At 35.0% G+C, this 17,483-nt stretch overlaps 1 protein-coding gene across 1 annotated transcript in view; it reads left to right on the top strand.

Annotated features, from left to right (window-relative positions):
- The window catches only part of LOC118183323 (cGMP-dependent protein kinase 1-like), a 509,379-nt gene that overhangs the window by 424,208 nt on the left and 67,688 nt on the right, over window positions 1–17,483 (top strand). The window lies entirely within an intron of this gene.

The following is a 17,483-nucleotide window of genomic DNA, read 5'->3' as shown; positions in this document are numbered from 1 at the left end:
TTAATTTCCTACTAATGTTGTTAATGTAGTTTTCTATTTAATTTATTTTATACTACTTTTTCTTAGCAAAAATGTCCTGAAATATTTTTGATAACGAAAGTAATCCTATTTAAAAATCCAAACCAGAACTTTGAATTACTTTATCTTTTGTTGGAGTTCCGGAATGCGAGGAAACGTCATTTCCCAGAATTATAAAAATTCAATGCCGACAAACAATTGTGATGTTTCACTATCCTTTTTTTATAAAGTTACCGTATTCTAAACTGTATGGAACGCCATTCATTTAAGTGGCAGTTTTTACACTGTTCAAAGACTGGCAAATTAGGAGCTAAAGCACACAGAAACTAGTGGGAACATTAGTTTGTGCATTGAAACAGATTTTTAATTGTTAGGAAAGATATTTATAGAGAAGGAAATTGATATAAATTAAGCCAAAATGTCTGAGAAGGCTTCAAATTAAAAAGACGCATAAATATTTTGTTATGTGTTGTTGCTAGAAAACCATAAATGTTTTGTAGCTTTTAATGTTTAATTACAATAATACCATTTAAGAATCAATGTTATGACATTGATTTAAAACTGATAATTTAAAATTACATGCATTTTAAACTGTGAAGAGAGATTGATTGTGATTTTAAACTGTTAAGATAAATTGATTGTACAAAGCAGTTTTAATCTAAACCAAAGGTCTTGAGTATATGCTATAAAACTTAAACTCAAAGCTCATTCATAATTTTAGAAATTTTTCCTGATTTCTAGAGAAGTGCCTTGTGAATTTAATCTGTAGCTACGACAGTGTAAATAATTTGCTTGAACTCACATCTTTCGAGTGAAAGTTTAATCACAAGTGTATTTAGTGGACCAATGACAAGATAAACAAAACAATTATTTTTTTATCTCAGTGCATCATAAAAAAGAGGATTTTATTTTTAATTTTCACAATATATTTTATATGTTGCCTGCACAGTTATTATGCATTTTCACACAAAAAAAACATATATATAAATAAAGATATAAAGCTTTCTTTAAAAAATTCCTATTTTTTAATATGTTATTAGCTTGTAACCTGCAAAGTTTGCAACCTCATTTAGCGAAACTTAGAAACAACGTAAAAGCTTTCAAGAAAGACATAAAGCTGAAATTTTAAAGGAAAACCGGGAATATTTGGTGAGATAATGAGGATTTAGGAAACACTTTTAAACAACGCAGGCACGAAATATGATTTATTTGTTTTATTTTACAGTATCAAATATAGTGTAAGGATCTTAAGTTTTACTAACGTTTATTTTATTTTAAATCTTTACTATCACTTCTTATTTTCTACTTCCGGCCAGAATTATAAGCGTTAAGGTTTTTATGCAAAGTTTGTCTGGCGAACGCCAAGTATTTAAGTTGTGGCTTTTTGCCAAGCGAGAGAGAGGAAGCAGTGAGTCGAAGCAGGCCGCTTACCTTAGAAGTTTTACGCAGTTGCTGTTTGCCTTCCAGACCAGAGGTTTTAATCCTCTTGATAAATTTTAAACGTATTGTAGTGTTCACAGTTCTCTGTACTACATACGCTTCCTGTTAATATAAGGCCAATCTTCCACGTTTATTATTCTAAAGTTAAATTAGAGTTTAGTTTTATTTTTATACTTTTACGTTTTGACCCCGAGTAGCGGGTCGGTGTATTCCAAAGTACGGAAGTCATTGTAAATAGAGAAAAATAAAGGGTTTTGTATACCCTTCTTGTGCATCCTGTTTACTTCCCACAGTTTTGAACATAGCTTTAGTAAGCTCTCTGTTCCGAGTCAGGTCCTTGCATGTTCCCGAAGAAGGTTAGAAGGAACATTGAACCTGATAATAGATGGTAACTTTCGCTAAAATTTCGGACAAAAATTATAAGAAGGATATCTATGATATACTGAACTAGCTAGATTAAAAAAGATTTTCCACAAATTCTCATTTTCTTAACTTGGCGAATAACCCTTTTACTATGAACGAACTAGTCCAGTATGTAGGCATAGAAATGAAAACTTAGCTTAGACATAAAATACTCATTTAATGTAGAAATGAACAAATTTTATTTTATGAAAACGACTGTTTGGCATGTAAATTATTTTTTTAAAAATCTTTTCTTGTTTTTTCTTAATGCAGGAATACCAAAAAATATTTTTTTCTTATGAATTATTGGCTGTTCTTTAATCCTTAACGAAGTTTTCATTGAGGAAAATGAAATCAAATATGTTATTTACATGATTACTTTTATAAAATAATTCGTCCAGAATTTCTCTAGAGCTTCGAAAAATATATAAATTCCAAACTGTTCGGCGCATAAATTATGTAGTGTACATGTTTCCAAAATTTGATTGGATTTTTAATATAAGTTTGAGTTTAAAACCTGTAATATGATGTTCACTCAGTTACGTAACAGTAGTTATTTGTAATGTTACTTTGCTTTTGAAGACGTGCCTGTATCCAGAATGCTAATGTAAATTCTTCACCGTAAAATATCTCGTTAAGTTGTTAATGCAAATGGAGTATCGCTGAACTTTCTGAATTCTGTCTTTTTCCCCAAAGTACTGCAGTGAATAATAGTCAAATAAACGTTATAATAATATACTTTTGAATATAATAAATATAATTTTAAATAAATATATACCTTTCAAATAAACATGTATTTTTCAATATAGTATTAGATTTTTCCATCCCGTGTCCAAAATTATTCAAAATTTTGAATGACAAAAATCCATTTTGTTTTAAATTACATCATCTTATATGATATTATTAATAAAATTTTATATTTGTCTGCATTTATCTACATTTATTTACATATTCGTTATACGTTTAGGAAACGAGTTCTAAATAACGACCGAAATAGATGTATGTTTTCTAGAGAATTCAGCCTTTACCAAGAATTTCTCATTTTCTCAGTTTAACTTATAATGAAGGAAAGCATTCTTAGCTGAATAAATCTCTACCGATTTTGAGAGCAATTATAAATACATCCCTCTTCTTCAGGAGAAACTAAGGGATTTTTTTCGCTCTAATTGTAAATTTTACGTTGGTTTATTTGTCGTCTAATTAGATTACTAATTAGCACAGAAACGATATAATTTCAGATTTCAAGGTGTAGTTTTTCAATTTAGTAAGATGATTTTCTAAAATTAGAAAGCCATACGACTTTATTCCCTCTTTAGATTTCTCAAGTCATAGATATTCATCATCTTTTATTACATGCACATTTGTTTTAGTAAATATATTAATGTGCAAGCAAACACTATATAAAGTATTTAAGAACAGATGTTACTTTGTAATATTAGAGAGCTTTTCAGAATCTTTTTTTTTAATTTAATGTAATATACAACCACAAAAGCTGATTCTTTGTGTTTGGCTGTAGGCATTACATTCTGATGAGATCATATCCTCTTTTAAAATTTATTCCACATTTAAAAACTCATGAATTCTGCGAGTAAATAAATTATGAATACGCTGAGTAAATAAATTATAAATCATTTAATTACATAATCTTGTACTTTTTTTTTTTTTTACGTTTGATAAATATATTTAAATGGAAATGTAAATAAATTTTTATTCCGAACTCAGTTACAACACTTATCCTAGCTCGACCTGTACACAAAAAACTGAATTATATCTGAGTTGAAATTTGATAGTAAATACAAGCATACGATATTAAACTTATATTTTTTTCTTTCAGAGAATCTTTCTTAAAAGTTAGATGACACAAATACATCCAGAATTAAAAAAGTACTTTTACCTCGAAAAATTAAATAAAAAATTATCTATTAAAATAAAATACCCAAGTCATAATCCCCAAGTCGTGATCGAAATAACTGAGGTTGCTTCTCAGCCAATCTCATTGTAAAAGCGCTAGCTTTTTATTATTCATTTACAGCACATTTCAACACATTTTAAACCGCGAATTTAGTTCAGTTTCCATTTAAAAATTTAATGCCAAAAAATACGACTAAATACGAACAACGCCAAACTATTTTTCTTTTGTCCTTATTAATGAAGAAGACGCAAACAGGAATTACTATATTCGAAAATTCATACTAGCAAAATCACATTATTTGGTGCCATTTCCATGAAATTATGCTAGGAGTGTGTCATGTAGCAAATCAAGAAAGGAAAAATATTTCTTACTTTTATGAAAATGGCTAAAATAATTTTGGAGATATAAAGATTTTACGTTACTCAGCAAGGCTTTCTCTGAAAAGGGAGTATTTAGGTGTTACCAGACCTGATAAGCAAATACCTTTAGTAGTACCCAAATTAATTAATGTATCTGTAAGTTAATTAGTTTATTCTATTTTCTGCCGATTCCTTAATCTGCGAAAAGAGGAGGAAATAACAGTAGCTTCGTAACAACTTTCTTATTCTAACATGGTGAAGTTGTCTACTATTTAATTACTAACTAGGTAGGCTTGAAATTAAAAATAACTTACTTATTGTGATATTACGTGTGTATTTTTAAGCTTTGTATAAATTTCCTTGAACTTAAATTAATGAAACTATTTTAATAGTTATCATCTTTTAGCGCATGGAAGAAAAATAGATTCATATCCAAATTTATCTTTACAAATTGAAAAATAATGATATTCCATGAAATATCCAGTCGATGTAATCCATTTTTGCAGATAATATGTGAAAGAGAAGCATAATTAGCATTATCAGGCTAACGGTTTCTGATATGTGAATCAAAGCATTATGTCATCTGATAGTGAATCAAGAGCTTTACGCAAAGTGAATACCTAAATGAAATTTTGCAATACAGCATTTCGTTTCAGACTGTAAAGACTCAAATGGTTTGTTATGGTTCTGAAACATCATTTAGTAAAGCCTGTGAAGTGGCGAATCATCGGCCGTTTAGAAGCAGGGCAGGCAATGATTTAAGTAATGAGGTGGGTGAATATATCAAGACAGACTGTCTTTAAGCTATGGGAACAATTTCTTAACGCTGAAACTATTGTGAATATAGTGGAAATCATAAACAAATAACGACTGATTCCCAAGATATATATTTGACAACAACTACCTGTCGTAACAATGTACTGCTCAGCAAATAAGCACAGCTTGCAACCACCAGTGGAACTGCTGCATCACGGCAAACTGTATAAAAAGAGCTTAATGAAAATGGCTTTTATGCCAAAAAGCCAATGGAATGTGTTTCACTGTCTTCACAACAAAATAGGGATGTCCTTAATTAGTACAAAGAACATCAGAAATGCAGTGAACACCAGTAATCTCACGTTCCTTTCATTGATGAGTCGAGGTTTAGTTAACTATCTGATTCTGAGTATGTTTACATGTGGAGAGAGTCAGAAACGTGAAATCTTCCTTAGAACATTATGGAACGTGATTACTTTACTAATGAAAGTGTGATGGTGTGGGAAGGAATAATGATCGATGGAGGTACGCTCCTGTGCGTTTTTAGCAGCGGATCTGTGATCGGGCAGAGATATCGGGATGAAGTTTTATAACCTTAAGGAAGACTTTTTAAGGTGCCTATGGACCTACCTTTTTTATTTATGTGGGATAGTATTCGTTCACATCTAACAAACTTCTTTGACGAATTCCTTGAAAGTGAAGACATTGAGCGAATACCGTGGCTAGCAAAATCACGAGAGGGAGGGAGCGAGAACTCCCTCCCTGGCATGATCGACAGGCGTAATCGTGTCACGATACAATTCGGAGACTTGTTCTGATTAGGTCTGAAAAATGAGATTAGAAAAAGCAGTGCAAATTTGGATACATATTAAGAATTGAGAGAAAGAATCATATCAAACAGAACATTTTAGAAACAAATATTTTTATTTAAAACATGAATCATAATCCAGAAAATTCTTTCGAATAGTAGGTAATTGTACTAGAAATGTGCAACATACCCCTGCTAAATAAATTATATTGAAAAGCTTGCGACTGCCAGCAGTTAGTCCTCATTCAGAACTCATTCAGTTAGTCCAAATACTTAATTGATTTCTTACATGAATAATTACGTATACTTCTAAAACATTAAACTTCTTTCTTACATCAATACTACGTATTCTTCATAAAACATTAAACTGAGTTATATGCTTTTGTTCTGTTTTCTCTGCGTCAATACATTTATATGTAAAGTCGTATCAGTTTTATAATAAAACAACAAATTACTCTCTCGCGTGAGCACATGAATTTCGTAAATATTCTCTAGCTGTCTACAGGTTTTGAATTGTTTTTGAAGATTATTTCTGCTGAATTCTGTTTTACTTTACCCTAAGGCAATAACTACTATTTGAATGCTCTAGGCTTTCAGCTAAGATAATAAAAAAAGCATAGTCTTTTTTTATAATAAATATTGCAAGGAAAACGTAAAATGGAAGTAATTTCGAAATTACAACCGTTTATCCTATGGGTTTGCCTCTTGGTTGCAATTTGCTGTAGGGATATACTTAGGCATTTTTTTTTTTCTAATTTCGTAATTTAAAAGCAATGCAAAAATCGACATCATTTACTTGAAAGCTAACTTCAAGTGATTCATATTTAATGCTACATAGCAGATAACATCTTTGCATCCGCCCTTTATATTTCTTTCATGAAAATGGGAAGAAGTATTCCTTTTTTCTAGAATTCGATGTCTCTTTTGAAAGTAATGCCATTCAAAAATATTTTCTATTCTTATTTTTCTATATGAGACAGATACAAACTCCAGTCACATAATACTTCAGAATAGATAAAGATATGTTTGTGCATGAAGGACAACGGCATTACGTGAATGTAAGTTCTGAAGCGCAGAATATAATAAAAATAACATTGAATGATGCCGATGTGAATGATAAAGCATACAACGCAATGTCTGAAAGTACTCGTGAATGTGTCCACCATTTTGGACCTAACTGCTTTATTTTAAATACATTTCTTAATCTAGCTTAGACCTCTGGTGAAATTACTGTACTAAACCTAACTTTTTTTTAATGACAATGTATCTTTCTATGTGTATATCTATTGGTAGTTACATATGGCCTTGAATGAAAGTGGCTAACATTTTTTACATCTGAATAAATGAAGAGAGTTAATAGTAGAAAATGAATATAATTATTACATTTCATATCTCATACCCTTTATATATATATATATTTGACAATAAGTTGCAAACGTAAAATTTAGCTAATTTTGGATTTAATACAAAGGATTAATTATAAATCAAACCATCGATGTAATATATATTGCTAATTTACGATCGAATGTTTTATATATTAATGACAGAGTGCATATATAGATATATGTGGTAACAGTTAGTTCTACACGGCCACCAGAGGGCATCACCTATGCGCCTGCAGCGAGAGGAAAGAGGAGGATGTCACTCATATAAACAGATGTTGATCCTACGCGAAGGTGGCAACTGAAGAACTATATATGATAGCGAGCGCGAATAGGCCCGAAGCAGCTATTTAAAATATGTAAAAGTTATGCAGAACCTTGTTTGCATCCAACAAGCGCAACGGCACTGTCATTCGATTCAATCTGTAGCTTTTCTTTTATTTTCATTAAATGTCTGTGGTGTGGAAGACGTGTGGTAGTGTTATTTACCTAAGGACATCATCTTCAACTCCTATATATGCAATCTGTCACAAAACAATATATACACCCAGAAGAAACAACCAAAATCACGAAACTTGGCAGGAATGTAGTCTGGTAAGAGATATGCAAATGATTTAAATTTGGACCCCCAATGAGACAAGGGTAAATGCGCTATGCGTAGCTGGGAAAGTTTAAGGCTTTTCAAACGAATCTGTAGGCTTTGATGGACTAGAAATGCATCTGAGACGTACCCAGTAGCAGTAAGAACAGTTGTCGGACTTTGGCAAGGGGCGTGCAGTAAGCTGCAGAGTAGCAGGTTGATCGAGGAGCAGGGGACGGGTATCAGGAGAGAGTAGCAGAGACCTCAGAGAATGAGGAGACGTATCAGATGCCATCTTTGTCGGAGCGATATGCTAGTTGTTCGGTGTTGACAACAATGGATCACGGAAGGAATAATCTACCTTCGCGGAGAGTCAGGGCGTCCCAGGAACACAAAGGAGCGTGTGGATCGCACAATCGTCGGCCACTTCTACGCCAACAACGTCCGTAGCATCGATTCGACATCATTTACCATCTTCCAGGCATCCGGTGATATCAAGGTAAAACATTCTGGTCAACGCTAGTATATATTGCCGATGTCCATTAAGACGCCTACCACTGACACCACATCACAATCAGTGTCGATTGGATTTTTGCCGAACTCGGGCAAGCTAGAGTGTGACTGACTGGAGGCGTGTGATCTTCAGCGATTAATCCAGATTTAGTCTCAGTGCTGATGACCAACTCACACGTGTATAGAAGCAGCCAGGCCAACGGTCCGATCCGGCACTTGCTGTCGAGCGGCATGCGGCAATTACACAAGATGTGACAGTGTGGGAAGCGATTTATTGGAATATACGATCACCTCTAGTCGTCTTTCAAGGCACTATGACGGCTCGTAGTTACGTGGACGACATTTTAACGCCAGTTGTACTGCCTATGCTGGAAAGTCGCTCAGGTACTATTTTTCAGCAAGACAACGTTGTCTTCAAGGTTATGACGTACTTCCGTGGCCTGCCAGATCATTAGATTTCTCGCCAATAGAGCACATTTCAGACATGCTTGAAAGATAACTGCAATCATCCTGGAATACTGATAAATTAATTGCCCAGTTGCAAAGATCATGGCATAATATTCCGAAGGTTGTCATAGGTGACTTACATGATTCGATGCCACTCCGTGTTTCGACTTGTCCATGATTCGATGCCAGAGATGGCTGTGCTACTTACTGATTTCTAGCCTTTTTCATGCCATAAGCTCCTAATAAAACGATCTTTTGTTCTGAATTTCTAATCAGTTCTTTACCTCCTTATACACTATGTACTTTTTAAGTTGCGTTATGGTAGTTCGTTTCCTCCTAAGGACACGTATTTTTTGTGACAGAACATATTTTAATAGAACTTAAAATATTCCATTTTAAAAATTGTTTTCCAAAACTTTGAAGCCTGCGTTTTTATATGAACAGTAAGGAAAAAATAGATATTTATTAACGTAAAATTTTAAAGTTTCACATATGTGAAAATAGGAACTGCTTCTGTGATTTGATCTAATTCCACCTTGTTCGTGGATTGGATTCCTTGATTTTCTGAGTTACATGATCCCAGTGTTATATTCTACTTAACAAATAAGACTGAAATAAACATTTTAATGACAGAGACGTAAAAGCACTCAATTGCTTATGTAAGTAATGCGTATCTTTATGAGAAATAATTATCATTCTTGTTAGCGCAAAAAGAATAAGACGGGAGATTCGAAGGGTTTTGAACAATCCATAATCGTAAATGCAAGAAGACCAGATTCCAACACTTTTCAGACGTATAATGCTGTAGACTTTTCTCGTATAGTACTATCTCATATTTTTAGAGTATGATGAATGAACAAATAAAATTAAACTAGTAAAGATGATTTTGACTGTAAAATACTGTTGAACGGAAAAAGTGAAAGGCAACGGACACGAACCGACGACAGAAACAGAAGGGCAACAAAGAGACAAGTTGCATCTTAATACAACTCAAATACATCACAGAGTTCATACGAATGCACAACAAGAAGAACTTTTTAAAAGTAGGAGACCGTGAAAAATACCTGTGCCATCTCTAATAAACAATACATCACAATTGCTGTAGACACCAGGACAGCAAAATGGGACCTCTGCCACTTGGAATAAAAATTGTTTGATCCCATGAAACGCCTTTCCTGATTTATTATCCAGATGATATGGAGAAAACATGGCGCAAACCGAGGGCACCTAAGAGGCCCTTTTAGCTAACTAATACCTCTTCAGGATACTAGCGTTGGAATAATGATCTGGAGTATATTTCCTTTGCCTCCCAGATGGGAAAGTGGTTAGTGTTTCTGACTGCACTAACGAAGTCCCCGGGCTCGAATCCTGAAGAAGTCATGGATGTAGTTTGTTGGTCCCTTCATAAAAGGCAACGGTGGCCAACCTATTAGGTGCTTCCATAATAAAGAGACCATCTCTTCTAGCTCTAGTAGCGGCCAGAGCTTATAAACAGCTAGAGACCGCCATGGAAACAAATTGGGTTTCCGCATATATCTAGAAATAGGTTTCGATACCATATCTTACTTTATCCTCATTGCCGTCAAGTATCCTCGTTTATTTCTCCAATATTTCTCTAATGCAAATAATAATTTTCAGCAGGATAATGTGCTTTTTCTCCGAGCATTATGGTTCTCAAATTGGATTGAAAGGCACGATTCGGAATTCAGTTGGATTCTATAGACAGCTCGGTCCTTTGACTTTAATTATATTTAGCTTTTGTAGGGCCACGTTGAAAGATCACTTCAGAACCTGAAAACACAATTACTCATGTTCAATGATATAAAAACTTCATTATGTTAGCATGACATGAGAAACGATATCAGCACTTTGTAGTGTCCACGCATTGCAGTATATCAGCTGGAATCTAAACTATAGGGGAACGTATGCGAGGTATCTGAGGTATACTTAATATTCTACCCATTCAGTGTATATTCATGCATGTAATTAAACTATATAATTAAAATGCATGAAATAATTATACAATTCATATCGTATTATAAGCCGCACTTGTCACAAAATAGTGAGAGCGTAACATAACTCTACGAAGCACAAATAGTCCATATGGACTACGAAGATAATTATCCACATGTGGCCTGCCACACTTAGCATGCTGATATTTAAAACTATGAAACAAACCATAGATCAGAGGTATCAAGATGGTTCCAAGAGGATTCACTCGAGAGGGACCTATAGGTGTCTGTGCAGGTTTAAGAGCAATAAAATAATTGATACGTAAGTTGCTAGAGATCATTATGTTTTCCAAGCAAGACGACTCAGTCTGCATACGTTCATTACCTATAGAAGAACGAAGAGAAAAAATGTATACTATATATCAGTGGTGACTATATCGCTGCTCGCGAGCCGCGTGCTGGCACGTGAGTCTCCTGTTTATGTAAATCACCTGAGGGTCGACTGGGAGCAATCCCGGCGTTCTGGCTAGGTCAATATCTAGAGAGACTCGACTTCTGTGGAACAAATAGCAATATTCAATTGTGACTAAAACTATCGCTTAATTCGATGGTAGGTTCAGCTTCAGCAGGGACCACATGGTACTGTTTTGTCTGCCCCTTGATTGTGGGAGCGTTACATGGTCAGATATCGAAGGTTGTCCTTGGGGGTTTGGTTCCTCTTGGTCAACACTGGGAGACGGTCGATGTAGAACCATGTTCTGTGCTTTTTCGGTAGATGCCAGCCGTCCACCATTGCCTTTGTTATACATATACCCAGACGTTGTGAAGCAAAAATCGTCCTCCTGGGTTGACCGAGTGGGTGTGGCTCCTTTTGGATGGCCTCTAGATGCTGAGGATTTAACTGTGAAAGGTGGTCATTTGAGCCAGCCAGGTCTGGGTGTCCTTACTTGATAGTGCATTCTTATTTTTTTCATTTCGTTTTGCAAAGCTGTTAATAAACTTAAACTGATCAATATCTAAAAGTAGTTATTTTATTTCATTTCTTGTTAGTCAAGAAACTTAATGGTATTATTCAAAATGATAATAAATAAATAAATACATAAAAATATTGTGCTGATTCTATCAACTAATTTTGTAAATAAATCTTGTGAATGCTTAATGCTAAGACAAATGGATATTTGTGAATGCTTTACTGGAAAGTTCTGTCGAATTTCTGAATCATTAGTAAAGGTAGAAACTAAACTGGAGTGGTCTGTGAAAGGAATAGAAAACGTATGTAATACATAAGAAATATTTAAAACCCTATAGAATTTGATACAAGCTTAAAATAATTTAGAAGTTGACTTGACTTCCGAATTGATGAGAAATTTGTAACAGCTGGAAGCAATGGGAATTTCTAATAAATCTGATGATAGCTACAGTTTAGAAGACGATATTACCTTTATAAAATTTGGAGAAACCCTAAAATTTGAAAACAACAGAAAACGCTTTCTTGCAATGGAATGAGCATGGAGGATAATTATGAGATAATTTTGTGGTAGCAGCATTTTGTGGTAGATTTGAGTCCCAGATGCGCAGTTTTGAGAGGGATACGAAGTTTCATGAGCATTACCAAGCTGTAGTAGATCAACATGTACAAGATGATATCGCGGAATAAGCGGACTATTTAAAAGAGTACTTTGTGCAGCATCAAGTAACGGCTTGCGGCATCACTTGATTCTAGAAAAGACTACTTTTACCTCATCAAGCTGTAATTGATAAAACATCAAGCTGTAATTAGAAAAACACCAAAAACTTCGCGTCGATTTCGATGCATCATCTCATGCTGAAGACAAACTGTCATTGAATGACTGTTTACAATCAGTTTTTTTCCATTTGAAACATGTTTCACTACCTTTAAAATTATCTAAACATGGACTTGTGGGTTTTAAACCTAGTTAAGGCTCTCGAACTTTCTTGAATTCCAATATGTGGCTCTTACTGACATAAAATTTGGCCATCCATGCTGTATACCAGAGTGAATGTCCAGCTTAAAAGTCACACAAAACACAAACAGCAGAAAGCGCATTTGCAAGAATTTAATAATTACTATTGGCGATTCCAAAGAATATGCAGCCGCTGCTGCAATGATCTTTGCTAAAACACTCTAAAAGCAACGATATATAGAAAGTGCTCATAAAAATACTTCCTTGATATGAGAACACCTAGGGGCCTATCCGCTCAACCAATCGAAATGAAATTTCAGATATTCTTATTTGAAAGTATGCGCTCGCGATTGTAAGGATTTAAAATAATAGAGCTGTCACGGTTACAGTGGAAAAATTTATAAATTTTTGAATGACAACGCCCAATTTTTTTCTTGCTTCCGTGCATTGAAAAGCCATTAATGTGGTTGGAACGATACACGTATGACGAAAATTGCCGTGCCTCATTCACAGGGATAAAGAGTATAAACAGCAATCACAAAACACCATGTGCAAAGCATTGCTTAAGAAAAATCTTTATTAAGCAGTGTGAGAAGATTATTTCTTCAGTTAGGTTTTCGAGCGGGCTAACGAAATGACACTACAGGCAAACAACCATGTGAATTGATAAAGCTGTTTTATCTGAACGGTGGAAAGGCTGCCGATTAAGTGCGAGTTTACAGGGAAATACTGCGTTAGGACAACCATGTTCTGTAAAAATTCTACCTGGCTTGATAAAAAAAATTACGAAACTGGATGCACATTTGGTAGACTGCGATCCGGACAACCATGTTTTCCTAGAGACGTTGTTGTAGAAGTGCATAAAACGATTACTGCAGGTCCATTGCATACTTCAAGAAGCCGTGCCCACTATTTGGATGTATTCTAAGCATCTGTGCTCTGTTTTGCGGATGTTTTCTTATCGATTCCAGCGAGTCCAGATGTTGCAACCTGGAGACGAGCAACAGCGTGTCAAATCTGCGAATGTTTTCGTCAGATATGATGAAAATAGCAGGTAGCCGCTGCGGATATTATGGATGGGTAAGGCGCTTTTCTCTTTACCTGGGAACATAAAATCCAAGAACTGCGTTCACTGCGCTGATGAAAATCCTCACGATATGGCACCAGCGACTTTACACAAAGCTGAAGTGACTGTGGCATTGGAAGTACATCCGTTCTCAGTCCGTACTTCTTTGAAAGGGTCACTTCCGCGTTTAAGAAAATGTGATCTATCACAAGTGCTTGCTACGTAACACTCTTACAAAATTACATAATTTGAGAACTGCAATAGCGAAATGTCGTTAAATGACATTGTATGGATGTAAAATGGTACTCCTCCAAGCGTCACCATTCTTGTTCGGCACGTGCTAAAACAGCTTTTTGATGATAGAGTTTTCTTCCTTTAATTTTGTAGTTCCATAACCACCGCGACTCCAATGGATTTCTTGTTCTAGGATTATCAAAAATCTAAGGTGTACACATAAAATCTACAAGATTTGTCAGAATTGAAAGATGCCATTAAACGTGATGCTATACAGCTTCTTCCCCCAGTGTTGCATTTTTCATTGTTATCAACAGTTTCTCGCATATAATGTGTTATCATATGTGATGGTGGGTACATTGAAAACTTGTAGTTCCAAATGTTTCTCGCTTTCCTCTCATGTTTTCTTATTGGGCTGTCACAATGTTCTACTTTGCAAATGTTTTACGCGGTAAATTTTCGTCTTATGTGTATCGTTCCAACGCCCTGTATGGTTTTTCAGTGCTCTGATTAATTTGAGGAGGAAAAACATGGGTGTTGCCATTCGAACCGTAAGAACTATATTGTTTTGAATCATCACAATCTTGAGTGCATACCCTCAAATAACAATATTTGAAATTTCATTTCGATCAGTTGAGTGGATAGGCCACCAGGCTTGGGGGTTCTTTTATAATCACTCTGCATTAACTTACAATTCATCGCAGAACGACCGCCTGGCTGTCATCTTATAAAACGTGCTACGAAACCTATAAGCTTGTATACACATAAGTGGCTATGTATTTGTAATCAAAGTGATACTAGTCACACAATGCACACTTCCTTGTGTAAAATAAAGAATTAATTTGCCAATTACAAATCATAATGTTTAACACACTAGCTAACAGGTCACGGTTTGTCCGCTAAGTATCTTCATCACTTCCGCCCTAAGTGTGGGGAACTGTGTAGTTGGAAACAGACCGGTTATTTGCACTGTACTGTTTCGAATGCATTCATACGCAAATGCATCATCAAACCTGCGCTAAACATTATAGTTCATGACTCGCAGTATTGCAAAAAATGCAAAAGTATTGACTAGCTTGAAATAATTAAACTGATATTATATATAATATACATATCAAAACTAATTACAGTAAGCTGTGACATAAGAAGGGAAATGACAGTTCCACTGCTTTCAAGTATATATAATAGCGTTGTTTATCTCACGTAAATATCCAATATTGTTGGTATGCTCGTACAAAGTGTGATATGTTTTTGTGTCCCTATAAAATATACTATTTAACTTTGATTATTAAATTACCTGTAGCATGTATATGTAACGTACCTATTATCACATTCTTCTTTTTTAATAACACATTCAATTGTTGTTGTTGTTGTTGTCATCCCCTCTCCCCTTCCACCAATTTACACGAGAGGACTTTCGGCTCGCCGCATATTTAGAGTGCCTCCATGCCGCACCTACACTATATATTTACAATCATCCAGGTCTTCTTTGGGATTCGAATTCGGGCCCTTCAGTACCGCAATAGGCTCCCCTAACCACTATACCGTCTGGGCAACAACACATACGATGTAAGCACTTTGCAATAAACTGAACGTACGTTGTGTAGAGGAACTTATTAAGCGCGCTGACCAATCAGCTACAAAAGCTGAAAGAACACAGCTTTAATCTCATTTCCAAAGGACCAATCAAGTACCTCCGCAAACAGTTAACCTAGGTTCAATATGATTACACAGTTTAAAGTTCTTGAACTGTATTATACTAGATAGATAAGCACAAAATCATATCTGCAAAAATATTTTCATTTCTTATAAGTTCCATCTTAATAGCATAGCCATTTTGAGAACCCTCACATCACTAATCTGATCGCGGTCTTTCATTCCAACACAACTTCCTATTAGATATCATCTGCAATTCTTTATTTCTTTCTTCTTTTTCTTTTCATTGCTTAAGAACACCTGTTAGAATATATCCTTCCAGCTTTCTGATCTCTTTCCACTGTCCCTTAACTTCTCATAAATATATAAATAATGACTTTAACCTAATCTATTAGCAAAACTCCTAAATATTTACATATTGGCACCATTACTACATGCAAGAAGGAAATGGAGTATTTACATCAGCAGACATCGAGGCTCTGAAAAAGCAAGACTCGTGTTCCCTGACACGCCAGGTATTAGTCCTTAACAGTCTATGTATATCATGTAGTAGACCTGAACGTTATGCACGGCTGTCAAACATATTTCTCACAGTCACACAGCTGAAACACCCGATAGAATTTGGCGAACTGGAATAGCAGACACTCGGAAAGGAGTAAGTATTACAGATAAAATAAGATGTTGTAGATGGGAGCTTTCACCCTGGATGTCATTCATCACCTCCCAATCAGACGCAGAATTTCGGGTCACGAAGACTGTTTGGAAACAGTCTCTCTTCAAAAGATTAGTTATCTGGATAACTTTATCACCTTCATACAGGAACTTTCAACTCTCAGTGTTCTCTGAAATGTTTGTAAAAACTGGTACTAACGACGGCAACCTTCATTTCCCCGTCCTTTTTTAAATCTGCGTCATCCTGGAACGCTTTATCACCGTCAGATAGGAACCTTCATCTCTGCCTTTTCTTAAATGTCTGTAAAATTGGATCACCGTTAGACCGGAAAATTAGAAAGAAGAAAATTAGAAACTTGCTTAGAAATGATTTCACTTCCAATAAATTTTTTTATTTCCTGCCATTTTGAGAACCCTCACATCACTAATCTGATCGCGGTCTTTCATTCCAACACAACTTCCTATTAGATATCATCTGCAATTCTTTATTTCTTTCTTCTTTTTCTTTTCATTGCTTAAGAACACCTGTTAGAATATATCCTTCCAGCTTTCTGATCTCTTTCCACTGTCCCTTAACTTCTTTTTCTCTCCTCATCCAAATAAAAAAATAAATATCTCCTTTCAGACAATACCTTTCCTATTTAAGCTAATTATTAATTATAAGCCCTATCTTAATCCAACCACGCCTCACGTGAACTTAACTGGTCAATGTCAGTCAGCCCAGAACATTTTCAAATCAATTTTAGTTTAAGATTTACGCATCTATTTAAGATTATGCGCCATATTATTTACTTTGCCTCAAGAAAAAGCCACTAGCGTATTTCGCTCATCATCGCGCCGTCGGAAACTCCCGACAAAACGTCTTCTGAGAAAAATAAGTCTAGTAGACAGTCTCTCTACTTTTTGTTTTCTTTACAGTCCAAAAACCATTTAAACAATAAAATGGCTCCATGTTCCTAGAAAATCATTCGTTTTTCTCAAAGCTACTGTTATCGCTGACTTCTTATAAAGTTCCCGTTTACAATATTTTTAACTTTCCCTTCTGTGCTTTCGCACAATTCACGCTTTAGGAAGTGTTTTCTTTCAAAGCACAAGTCCATTTCTATTCAACCAGCTCCCCGTGTCTCGAAACCACTTTGCACATTAAGGCAGCAGAAGGAATTCTCTCTCGAGCTCTCTTCAGGAGGCGAAAAGGTGCTTTATTCACATTCCATTTACCTTTCCACCGTCGTCTACAACTTATTCACTCATATCCCCATTTGCTCGTCCTTCCTGTCATAGAATCAATATACGGATAAAATTAACCCTGAAGCCCACATAATTCTACATAACAGATACACTAATTAATTTTTTTATTTTGA

This window comes from Stegodyphus dumicola, chromosome 9 (genome assembly GCF_044657685.1).
Source record: "Stegodyphus dumicola isolate Sdum_Otavi_A_Nest chromosome 9, ASM4465768v1".
Lineage (NCBI taxonomy): Eukaryota > Metazoa > Arthropoda > Arachnida > Araneae > Eresidae > Stegodyphus > Stegodyphus dumicola.
This window is presented reverse-complemented; position numbering and strand designations above follow the sequence as displayed.